Source organism: Pempheris klunzingeri, chromosome 18, assembly GCF_042242105.1.
Source record: "Pempheris klunzingeri isolate RE-2024b chromosome 18, fPemKlu1.hap1, whole genome shotgun sequence".
Lineage (NCBI taxonomy): Eukaryota > Metazoa > Chordata > Actinopteri > Acropomatiformes > Pempheridae > Pempheris > Pempheris klunzingeri.
The window spans coordinates 16,814,914-16,827,645 of NC_092029.1; positions in this window are offsets into that span (position 1 = coordinate 16,814,914).

Below are 12,732 nucleotides of genomic sequence, written 5' to 3' on the forward strand. Positions count from 1 at the left end.
GCCTTTAATCATAATTTTGGAGGTTCTGTGCAGTAAATCATGGATAGTCATTCACACACAAACCTAATCTCACAAAGTGATTCTCAACAGCAGTTTGCCAAAATCTCAGGTCCAAACGCTCAAACCGTCGGTCGTGTTCAGGGTGGCTCTCTGGATGTGACGATGACCAGCATGGCATCATATTATTATATTTCAAAAACACTCGCAGCTTAAAGGCAACAAAGTTCTTACTATTCTCACTATGTGTTAGTATTTTTCTTCATTCAATAAGGGCTGGTACTTCATTTATTAATATGTGAAAAGAAAGAAACCCCCCTCCCATCTTATAGTTTTGTTAGAATATGCAACTTCTGAAGCAAATACAAAGCTGTTTTAGACAAATATAGATAACACATCTCACTATTTATACATTACTCCACTTGGATTATAATAGAACTGCACTGTAGACGGTGACTGAACACTGAATGAGCTCTTTTTGGTGCATCTGCTGAGTTAGAAAGTTGGAAAACGTGTGTGACAAAATATAGGGAGTGAAATTTGACAGTTAAGTAATTTTAAGAAAAAAACTAGCTCAGTTTGTTGACTACACAATAAAAAGAAAAAGTGCTGTATGGTATAGTTATTTTTTGAAAGAATAAATAAAAAGAAGAAGTGCAATGTTAATAACTTAACAGAAGACATTCAAGTCAAATCATCAGTTCTAGTCCCCATAAGATGTATCTGTCTGCACTCTGAGGCAGATGAACCTCTCTGGTATAAAAATGAAGAAATACTCCAGGTGAATGTGGGCATCAGTCCAGGATTTCTTTTGCTCTGCTCGGCACTTTGAGCCTGAGAAACAGCTGTCTTATTTTTTTTTTTGTCTCATTTTCCCACCAATAAAACCGTGCATTCTTTGGTCACGACTTCCCATCGGTTCTTCAGGTGAACGCCCTGAATCTCAGAGCAGGCCTCGTAGAAGAGGGCTGAGAGTCGTTTTCAGGCATCTCAACCCGATGAGCTCTAAATTCATCGTTCTTATCTCCACAAGCACAGAAAAGTCAAGAGAATTTGAATCGACCAAACTGAATATGTTTGGTTTCACACACTGAGTCTAATATTTGGGGAGTAATTTCCACCCAGACTGTGTAGGAATATATATGCAGAACCCTTAAGCCATATTAATCACTACAGCCAATCATTGAGCTTCTGCGTCCTCCTCTCATTTTTTTGATGTGGGATCGTAGAGTTTGCCGGAACTGCTTGAATTATTTTTATTAGTTTGTTGATTTTCTATGAAAAAGAAAGATGGCTCTGATTTGCTAAACTGATTCATAGTCCATCCAAATGTGATGTCCAACTCTAAATAAGGTTCTGTTGGTGTTGCTGGCATGAATTGTAAATTCAGATGCAAAATTTCAAATACATACAAACTGCAGGATGTGGAAAAATGTAGATAGCACTTTTAGAAAACCCCTTTCGAAGACCACTGGACGACTTGTTAGTGCAATGTGTTTGTTCCAATGCGGCATAAACAAGATTCTTTTAATTACACTTAACAGCCACCATGATAATGCTTTTTAGCTTTCAGCAAGCTAATTATTCAATGACTTTAATCATTGAATCCCCTTCTTCTTATTTTTCTCCACCTTCTTCCATGTGACAATCTTTTCTTTAGTCTTGAGTTGAATACGGTTGAAGTGGATCTCGGCACTTGTTGAGAGAAGCTTCATGGAGAACCTCACGGACAGATTCCCAATGGTGCTCGCAGTTTTCCATTGTTTTGTTCTTGTCTTGTATGAGATGACCCCATCGTGGAAAGTCTTGAGAGGACTCATCACAAATGTATCCATAGCCCACATTTGAAACGGGTTAGCCATAATCATTCCAAAGTTGATAGAAATGAAAAAAGAAAGTTCCACGTACGTAAATAAATCTCAGTTTGCTGAATGAGGCCAACTGCTACTGATTTCGGCTTGATGTAAAATGTGACAAACGAAGCCATTTTAACTCTTAAGGCCAGTCTGTAACTTTATGTGCCTGTCAGATGTGGAGAACTGCCATGTGACTTCTCTTCTGGCTGAAATTATTTTTTTCATTTCGAGGAAAAGGTATCGCATGAACACATGGCTTTTCTTTGCGTTTTGCATAGGCTTGTCTCCGTGGGCAGCATCAGCCAGCAAGACAACACAGGTACATATTTCTCCACACATTCCCTCCGTCTATTATCGGAAAGTCATTACAACATCGCCGAGGGCATACAGTAGCCTTAATGATTGACGCAAAAGTGACAGCAACAAAAATAGTTTGCAACCGCAAGAGGGAGGGTTCAGCTGGTTCAGGCAGCTTCTCTACGCACACAGTTTAGTATATGATGGAAATTCCAATTTAAGTCTTTTATTTTTGCTCTGCACGTGGAATCAAAACTCACAAGTCGATCTGTTATCAGACCCGTATATTTTATATTAACCATTTTTATTAGTTTTATAAGCTATTCAGATGTAATCGGTTGTGTTTTTATAATATTTTTAAGTTCATAACTTAATGTGTGTTTTTCTGCAGAAAATGCAACTTTTAGTTTAAAGCCAGACTTTGCACTCTCATAGTGTTGACTTCATTCTAATGGAAGGAAGTCGCATAAAAAAAAAAAATGACTGGCGGTGTTCTCGGAGGGAACACTGAGAAACCTTCTAGAAGGAAAAAAAAAATGCTTATTCACATTTTTGCCGAATGTTAAATGAATTTGGCACCACTCTCGTGTCTGTGCAGTAAATAGCATAAAGAATTGAAATGCAGAATCAATCTTCTCATCTAACTGGCAGCAAGAAAGTGAATAGTTGTATTTCCCAAACTGTTGAACTATTCCTTTACGTCTCCCACCGCGACAAGCCTAACCATCACCTCCGCGGCAAAAGTAAATGCACCTTTGACAGTCCAGAGTGAGGTTGCAGACTGTGCCACTGGTAAGCCATATGCTACTTCTATGAAATATAACACTGATATTTGAGGTAAGTAAATGGTTGTATAATTCATTCTTGCCTATGCTGGATATTAACCATTAGCCCAGCATTGGACATTTCTACCTCCATCACTCAGGCACATAACGAAAATACTTTGTGTCCGTTTGCTTGCTTCGATGATGCTGACATATCAAATTCTCAGCAACACGTCACAAACGTCAACACTCAGTGGTTCTCTGTGACAGAAATACTTCGTTCATCGGTACCACACTTTTATAGATGTACCCCCATGGCTATGCTGTAGTTGCTTCTTCAACTGTGATTGTTTTTTTGTTTTTCTTCTGTTACTGGTCTGTGCACCCTTTGACAATTTCTTACTGTATTTTCAACGATCATGAGCAACAGTTTATCATGAACATGTTATTAAAGGTGCTATGTGTAGTATTCTCTAATTAAAGGAGGTGTTTTACTGTTAAATTTGAACTTGGACCATGGATGTGATCATTCAAACATTACCTCTGATTATCTGCTCAATAATCTTTCGTTTCAGTAAGCATTCAGTGATTCTTAATTTGCTTACCAGTCCTGGAAAAGAGACTTTTGATTTGGGCTGAAGTCGGTCACTTCACTGGCAGACTGGCAGCTGAATATTCAGAAGCAACTGGGGGAAGATAATCAGATTTGCTGCTATCAGACGGTTTATATTGACTGTAAAGTGTAGCACATACTGTATGTTATTCTATTAGCTAGTGTGATATTTAGTGAAAATCCTACACATAATACCTTTAAGTGAAATAAGTATTATGATTTTTTTCTCATGGTAAAGACAAAGAAATTAGTCCAGTTGTGATCTTTTTTGTTTGTTTTTCGTTCTGGTGTCTTACACTGAATATGTGTTTTTAAAAAAATATTTTCAGAAAAAAAAACATGAACATTGCAGTTTTACGAATTTATCATGTGTTTTATGCTTTATTAAAAGTGTATACTCATTGTGGGCAGTGTTTTCAGTAATGTTTTCAATTTTGTTAATTTATTACCTAAATGTTGAAATATTTAACTTTTAAAACATGACACTTGGTACAAACATACAGTATATATTTAAATATGATACTTTGCATGTGCACTAACTGTGTTGGATTAAACTGCATTAAGTTGAAATAAAATGGGCTTCATGTCCAAAATGTCATTTTTTTTGTCCTATAATTATTTATTTGCTTTTATAGCTTTGCTTATTAGACTGTCACTATTTTATAATAATAATAATAATACATTTTATTTAGAGGCGCCATACAAGAAGACAGTAAAACAATAAAACATAGAAAATTGACACAATATTAAATAAGTTTACACAATATAAAAACAGGTTGACTAGGGAAAATGAGTCAATATTTTTTAGATCGGGTGGTAGTGAGTTCCAGAGCGGCTGAAAGCTCTGCTCCCCATGGGGGTGAGACGGGCAGAGGGGACGGTCAGGTGGATGGAGGAAGAAGAGCGGAGGGTACGGGAGGGCGTGGCAACATGGATGAGGTCCGACAGGTATGGAGGGGCAAGATTATGGATGGCTTTGAATGTTGTCAGAAGGATTTTGCATTAGTGCATCTGTGCCACATTAAAGTTATACATCTACAGTGGTATCCATGCAAACTTCAAAAGCCTTAAATTATGTCGACTAAATGTTATTACAATGTTTTTTTCCCCCCAAAGTTACATGCAGTGACACATATTCGTGTTGCATTAATGTTTGGATCACTACAGAAAAAGCTTAGTGGTATCCCACTGTATTATACTGAACAGTGTCAGAAGTATCATTGTGACAAGTGAGTGTTAATTTGCTTCTGAAAATACTTAATTTGGTTGCTAAACTGTCTTGAATTGCAGTTCACATTAGCCGGGTTTTATAGAATATCCGTCACTATAATGATGTTGTAAGCAGTTATAAATATTTGAATGTACGTGTCAATATCTATCTAACTTTGCATGAAGTGGGGAAACAATTTACTTCCATAGGAAACTGAAAGAGCAGAGATCAGCAAGTATTGTGTGAATAACCTGAAATCTGCAGCACTTCCTTACATCTGTCAACAGCCCGCTCAAGTGCATTATCTCTCTTGAACAAACATCCTGGATCAGGCAAAACTAGATGTGGGTCAGGAGAAGGGAACAACACATTTATCCCTCCATGAAGATAAGCTAAAGCAAATGCAAATTCTCTAGATTCGATGGCCATCTTGACAGGATTCCCTGAAATGGAAGCCGGGTTCTCAAATTTAAACATAGTGAAACTGAAAGCTGTTGCACTGTGGAGATGATATTATCTGAGGTGAGTCAGCAGAGGTGTGTGTGTGTGTGTGCGTGTGTGTGTGTGTGTGTGTGTGTGTGCATGAGTGTAGGGAAACAGGAGGATGTATTTCCCTTCTCGTAGAGTCAGTGTTACCGAGACAAAAATTACAAGAAAAACTCTTCAAATTCCAACATGGTAACATAGTTCTTATCATTTTTTATTTTTTCAACAACATCCTCATCAACAACAGGTCAATATTTGTTTCAGCATTACTAAAAATGTGTCTTGCAAGCAACTGTACCACTGTTTCTATATCACTTTCTTTTTTCAGTTGCCAGTACCACACATCTGCAGCTCTCTAAAAAGCATATTGCCTGGGAACAAAATGGCAACAGGTCACACATATGTACTCCCTCCTCCTCTAGTATCAAAACACACTTCTCTGGTAATGCCACTCTTGGTGCGCTATGGAGACATCAGACTAGATGATGACAGGTTTTTATTTCATTTCTCGTGTAAAGCTTTTGACTTTAACGACATGAAGCCTGAAAGAGACGTGTTTGACCTCAACTGGCCTCTGCTTCTCTGATGAGTGTTTCTAAAACGACTCGTGCAAGGTGTCAGCTCAAAACAGGTTAAATTGTATATTTACATAAATGTTAAGGTCTTTAATTAGAAAAACTGTCTTTTTAAGGTTCAGGGTTTGAGGTTTTAACCTTACGACGTCGCCAAACGTAGGTTCTTTTTGTGTGTTTTCACTTTCAGACTGTAAGACTTCAACACGTGGTACATGGTCACTCGTGAGCTCGTAAGTTGCTTATGTGTGTATTTCTTAACCTTGGAGACAGATACGCTAGCTGTTTCCAATTTTTATGCTAAGCTAGGCTAACGTCTTGGCTCTTGGTCCATAGTTGATACACAAAATTGAGAGTAGTTTTGATCTCCTCTACATACTCTTGCAGTAAATGAGAGAACCACCCAACAGAAACTTGAGAATGGGTAAAAAAAAAAATGGAAAGATGGCTGCTAATCTGAAAGATATCCCTCCTGTGGGACAAAATAAAGCTTATTCTTACAGAGACTATGCAAATGACATATAATTCTGTAAATTGTCCTTTCCACCACCCATCGAGGGTGATGGGATGGGTGGATGGATGGGTACTTAAATTGCGTCCCTGTTGCTTTCATGTTGTAACTGGACACATGGGATTGTCTCTGTTCTCCAGAGACCATCTGGATGGGTGTGTGTGTGTGTGTGTGTGTGTGCGTGTGTGTGTGTGTTACCACAGCAGATGGATTACCACCCCTCTTTCTGAATGCAGCCCATTTACAGGTGGGAGCTAAAAACCTGCCCTTCGAAGGAATAACAAGATCCAACATTGCAGTTCGAGGACACGCTGACGTTGCACAACACCACGATGATTCCGGCACACTCTGACACACACTCCATCTGTATGCTAATAAGATCTTATGCATGTGGTGCGGAGGTGTGCCTCTTAACCTTTTTCAACCTATCTATCTCAGAAAACCTACTGTATGTCTTCTATAGACATCGGTAGTGTTCACGCACTTGTACTTTTTCTTGGACACTTCAGTTAACTGGTGCTTTGTACATTTTACAATGATAGAGAGTACATGCTTTTATTGTGCCGTAGTTTTAGTTGCAACAAGCAAAATAAGTGTCCTTATGACAAGTGATTACCAACCTTTTTGGCTTATGACCCTTCAGAGCAACAGGTCCTCTATTAACCCCTTGAAGGTCCTCAGAAATAATCACGTTAAAGATCCTTACACACATAAATGTGTATGCATAAAAACAAGCCATAAAAATGTTAAAAATCTTTCTTTTTTTTAAATAGTTTTTTAGACCAGCATCAGCCCTAATCATACATATCAAATTTTAATTAGTTTTTAAAAAAATTAACCCTTAAATTGCCATGTTTTTGTCATGATGCGCATCATTTTATGGTCTAAAATACACAAAAAATACATGAAAAAAATTGAGAACTCTGAACTCTGCAAAATTATAAGCAATATGCATGAAAAACTGATAAAATATGCTAAAAATAAAAATCATAACACACTAGAAAGTGCTGAAGACCCTCAAAGGGTTAAATGACTAAACACATCATCAGCCCATGTGCTCCAACACATATGTATCTGATTTGATCCCAACACCAACAGGATGAGATCGCCGTTCCAAAAATAAAAGTCTCAAAAGGAAACATTATGGTTTGTGTTAAGATCACTACTTTGCTAAGGTGAAGGAATCTTTTTAGTCATGGCTTCAGTAAAAACCCCCATGGTTAAGGTTAAGGAACGCAGTGGTGAAGTCCAAAGTTTTATTTTTGACCCGTCCATCCACCACGACATCCTTCCTGGTCGGACCTGAAGGCATTACGTCACACTTCTTCCTCCTTTGTGCCTGATGAAGAGTCTTCATTCTTCCAGCTGCTGGAGGGCCTTCCCACTTGAAGGTAAACGGGTTGTTTTGGGCCATTGGCTGAAACAACTGTTTTTTTCCTGGGAGGAGAGTCTCCTTTAAAGTGAAACTATTTTGTTTTCATATTTACAATCTTGTTAGCAATCTCCGCACTCTTCAGATTTCTTTATCGCTTCTTATCTGCCTTTTTCACCACCAACACTTAAAATCACTACAAGATGTGCTGCTCCTCTGCCCTCAGCTCTTGAGCACTAAGGTCATAACCTCGGATTAACATGGCACTGTGCTTTGAGAAAGAGCAGTAGAGGAGGAGACTGATTCAAACTGATAAACAGTCCCCGATAGGAACCAGGTGAATACCCACAACCTGTTTCTCTTTTAACAGGACTAATATATATAATATATTTTTGCAACTTTGTGCAGCGTCTGCTGGTCCTTATCAGTAACGTATATTTACGATGTCCTGGGCAGTGCATGCTGGGATGTATTGGAGGGTTTACAGCTAGTCTCCCCTTAGGTATCTCCATATATGGAAGGAGTCAAATAAGAAAGTCTTACCTGCCACGTTAACACTGACTAGAAAACAACATACCACTATTAATCAGTGATTTATAATCAGACAGGCAACATTTAGATAATCTGAGCATCATATCTCATCTCTTACAGATTGGTGATAGTAGAGGAAGCAAAGGAAGCTATAATTTAGGCTCAAAGAGCTTTAAGGACACTTCCCTCGCTGATTTTTCCTCCTCATCTTTTCTTAGTGTTTCCTACTGTCTTTTCTTAGTGTGTTGGAGATAATTACTGAGTTTTTAGCAACGGAAACATTATTCTATATTTAATGTTGCCTGGCCGTCACACAAAATACACAATGTGAAAAGGATGAGCAACCAATAGTCTTCCTATTGCCCACCAATAGAAAGGCTTCCTTCTGATGAGCGCGGTAACCCCTGTCATCATTATATGAATGGTGTGTGAATGGGTGAATGTAGTGTTACCATAAAGCATGTACTATTAAAAGGTTAAACTGGGACTGCCACTACGAAATCAGTTCCAATGCATAAACCGGAAAAGCAAGACACACAGTATGAAGTGTCTTTAACTCGCCCAACTGGTTAACATTGTAACTGTTGTTTTTCCATTGTCAACCATTCTCAAAAGTGTGTGTGTGTGTGTGGATGTGTGGGTGTGTGGGTAGGGGTGGACTGTTTCCCTGTTCGCCCAGTGTTATTGAAACCCAACTATGCATCTCCAGTAAGTTTGAAAATGTCTGTCACATTTCCTCTCTGAACAGTAACATGTCCCACAGACTGGCATGTGTGCTGTATGAAATCTGAGCTCTCCACATGAGAAAACACAGATGCATACAGTGCTACCAGCAGAGCAGAACATAAGGGTACGAGAGAGGTATGCTCCGGTGTCAGTGGTGACTGCATGTCTCAGCTTATCGCAGCGGAAATGCCCTTTCCACACGCTTGATAGCTCAATCAACCATAGAGCCTGAAGGAAGAAGTGGGTTAACTAAAGTCCCTGAAGCAATCGGGCCTCGTTTCTAGAAAGGCCAGGTGACTGTAGACTAGTTTCAGTGGGTAAATCTGGTAGCAGAATCATTAAAACAGGTTAACTATGTGAAAAATGTCTTCATAAGAAACTTGCAAGGCCGTATTTTAATATAAAAAGTATACGCTATACTTGGTGCTGAAGTGGTTGCTTGGCAACAGTGCTAGCTAGCTCTCTACGTTGTTTCTTCTACTGATGGGCTAAATGCCTTGCTCAAGGGCACATTTACAATAGTTTTCCGAGCTGATGAGCTACGCCGGTCACAGTCCTGAGCTTTGCTAATGTAGCTAATGCAGAAAAAGACAAAAAACATAGCAAACTCAGATATACCCACTGATAAAAAAAAAAAAGAAATCAGCATGTTACAACTCCACGGGCCACTTATAGTCAGTTCAGTTCTTCAGTCAGTTCTAAAAGGTGTCATGGTGTTGACTATCATAAATAGGGCTAATTTGCTGTGGAGTCTGGAACTAAAAAACATGGCTGACTGCGCAACTGCGTATTCTTCCGGGAAATATATCCAAAAGTATATGTTTTCAAACAATATTGTAAGAAAAACAAAAATTAGGAGAGGTTTTTTCCTCTGTTTGTTATTTGATAACACTTGTCAGCAGGTGTCGCCGATTGTTACCATGGAAACACTGGTCAGCAGGTGTCACTGATTGTTACCATGGGAACCTGGCTCCTGGGAGTAGGGTGGCAAACTTTTTTAGGATATTACATATGTTTGAAGCGGACATCAAAGTCTCTCAGTGACTGGTAAAATTGATTTAAGACATAACGATTGTAAGATTGCTCAGTTGGACTCAATCGTGTTCGTTTCTGTTCACCCAGGTGACATCTTCTGTTTTCTAATTTAAAAGATGCCTGCTTACCACCAGGTGAGTTTATATTTTTTTATAAATCTAATGTCCATCTTGGCTATCTTGCTTAGCTAGCCTTCCAACATTGCTTGATTGTTGATAATGAACATTTTGGTCATGAAATGTTGTTTCTTTTTTTCAAACTGTTATTCTTTCATTTCTCAGATTGAGAAATAGCTAATTTTTCACTTTAAACTTTGTCTGCTACAGCATTGGGCTGCTGCTGCTACTGTATTGTGACCAGCCAACAACATTGCAGCTGACAAGGTATTTTAGTAAATTTTTTAAAGGCTGTACTCACCAGCATTTGCATAACCACCATACAGGGTTTTTGACTGACAGATTGCCAGGAAAGCTGCATTCCTCTGCCAGCCTTTGTACAGTCCATACTGTAGTTTCCCCATTCTTTTCTCCAACTGATAAACACACCTGAACCTGTAGCTTCAACACATTTTCTCACCTGAACAGTGAGGAATATATGGAAGGGATATCAGGTATGACAGGTATGCTCTACACTTTTAACAATCAAACAAAGGGAAAAGTCAGAAAAAATGTTTACAATACAATAAAATATTTCTGATGTGAGAAAGCATGTCACCTATGAGAACATGATATAAATATATATATATATATATGATATAAATCAACTAAAAAATAGCCTTTATGATGACAGATGAGGTTTCTCAGGTCGCCAAAGGAATTCTCCAGCCTTTCTGACATTGAGCAGATTGTTTCCTTGGCAGGACTCTGTCCATAATCTCAAACTGCACCGTGCAGCAAATTCTGGTATGAAAGCTTTTCCCAAAAATCTAAAATAAGATAAAACACAAAACTAGTCAGTATCAGTGGAGGTGAGACAAAGTGTACCCCCAGTCCAACTCCATACAGATGATGACTTAAATGCACAAATTTGCTGTCCACCAAATCAGAAATAGAAGAAATAAGCTGTTTTTCAGTATTGTTTTAATTTTATTGGTTTATTTATGGTTTATTGGCCTCAAACTTCAAAACACCAAAATATGTATATATTTTTAGTATTTTGCACAGTGACCATCATTAGATATTTCTGCTGGAGGCTTTATGATGAATAACCTAAAAATGTGGCCATTTTTCTGCAGCTCAAGGGGAAGGGTGGAGGCCAGGAAACAAGTTTGGTCAATGAGGGTGAAGCATAGAGGTCACAAACTGAGGTTATTAATTATTCAAAGCCCATTTTAAAAGACATATGTGTTTGAATTAATCCACAGGGGAAATAAACTGCTATTAAACAGCACTGTTTACATATGGTCCATGTGGACTGAACTCTATAATATTCCTGTGAGATTACATTCATTCATCCATCTGCACAGTAGAAAACATGCAGATCCACATCGTCTTCTCTGAATATTTAGAATTCGCTGCAACCTAACCAGCAGAGACACTGACGCTACACACCACAATTAAAACCCAGAAGACATCGGCAAATGAGCATCATCTAAGCAGCCAGTGTGGCGAAATAGTCATTAGAGCCAGATGAAAAACAGCATGTCTCAACCTTGACCCATGCCGCCGCCATCAACCCCCTCCTACCCCCCAAACAAACCAGACGCACACACACACTGAGTCCCCAAAAGATGCTTAAAGATAAAAGAGAATCGACCCGTCAGCCGTATGTACAGAGACTGGAGATCTGAAAGGAGAAAAGCCATGAAAAATGGATGAGAGAAGAAATCCACTTCACCTCCCCCCTGGAGGCTGGCAAACCCCCCACAGCGCTCCCACTCATAATCCCTTCTCCTCCTGCACACACACTCCTCTCTCTGTGCCTCACACACATGTATGTGGTGTATCCAAACAGAAAGACAAGGTAGGCACACACCACCCAAGGTCCTTTAGTAGGTGTTAGTATGTCGGACATACCGTAGTTTAGCCCTATATTGGACTAATATTAGTCTTTTAGGACATATTACATATTATCCGTGGCTAATGTGATGAAGCACGGCTTCATCAAACAGTCTGAAGTCTAAAATCATGATCTGTTGTTGTTATTTTGCACATTTCCTTTTGTTGCTTAAATTTTCAGGTAGCTTTTTTGAGATGTACTTTGTTTGTAAAGGCAAAATGTACCCAGGTTCCTCTAGTGAATCACTCGGGCTTAAAGGGATCCTTAACAAATGACATTAGTCACGGTTTCAATGGCGAGGCTCATATTAGTGAATCATTAAGGTCTAAATGCTTTTAGAGGCTCTTCCATCTTGACATGAAAACAGTTCTGGGGCCGGCACTGAATGCTTTTGGTTTTATGGGCGTGCAAATAAAAAATCTACTTAAAAAAATATAAGTTTAAAACATATTTGCTGTCAAGCATTCTATATTCAAGACGTAAGAGTAAGAGTCAAGAGCCATGCTAGCATCCCTGTGAAGCTGTAGACTACTAACATGTACACAATGCTAACATGCTCACAATGACAATACTAACATTATACTAGCTTCTGCCAATTAGAACCACACAAAAGGTTTGACTGAGGTTTAAGGGAATGTTGTTAGTTTTGCAGGTATTTGGCCACAAACCACATTAGTGGACAAAAAATAATTTAGACCAGATGAAGGCGCTAGATGAAACAATATGGGATCATGGGATTTATCCTGAGGGGAACATGAATGTCA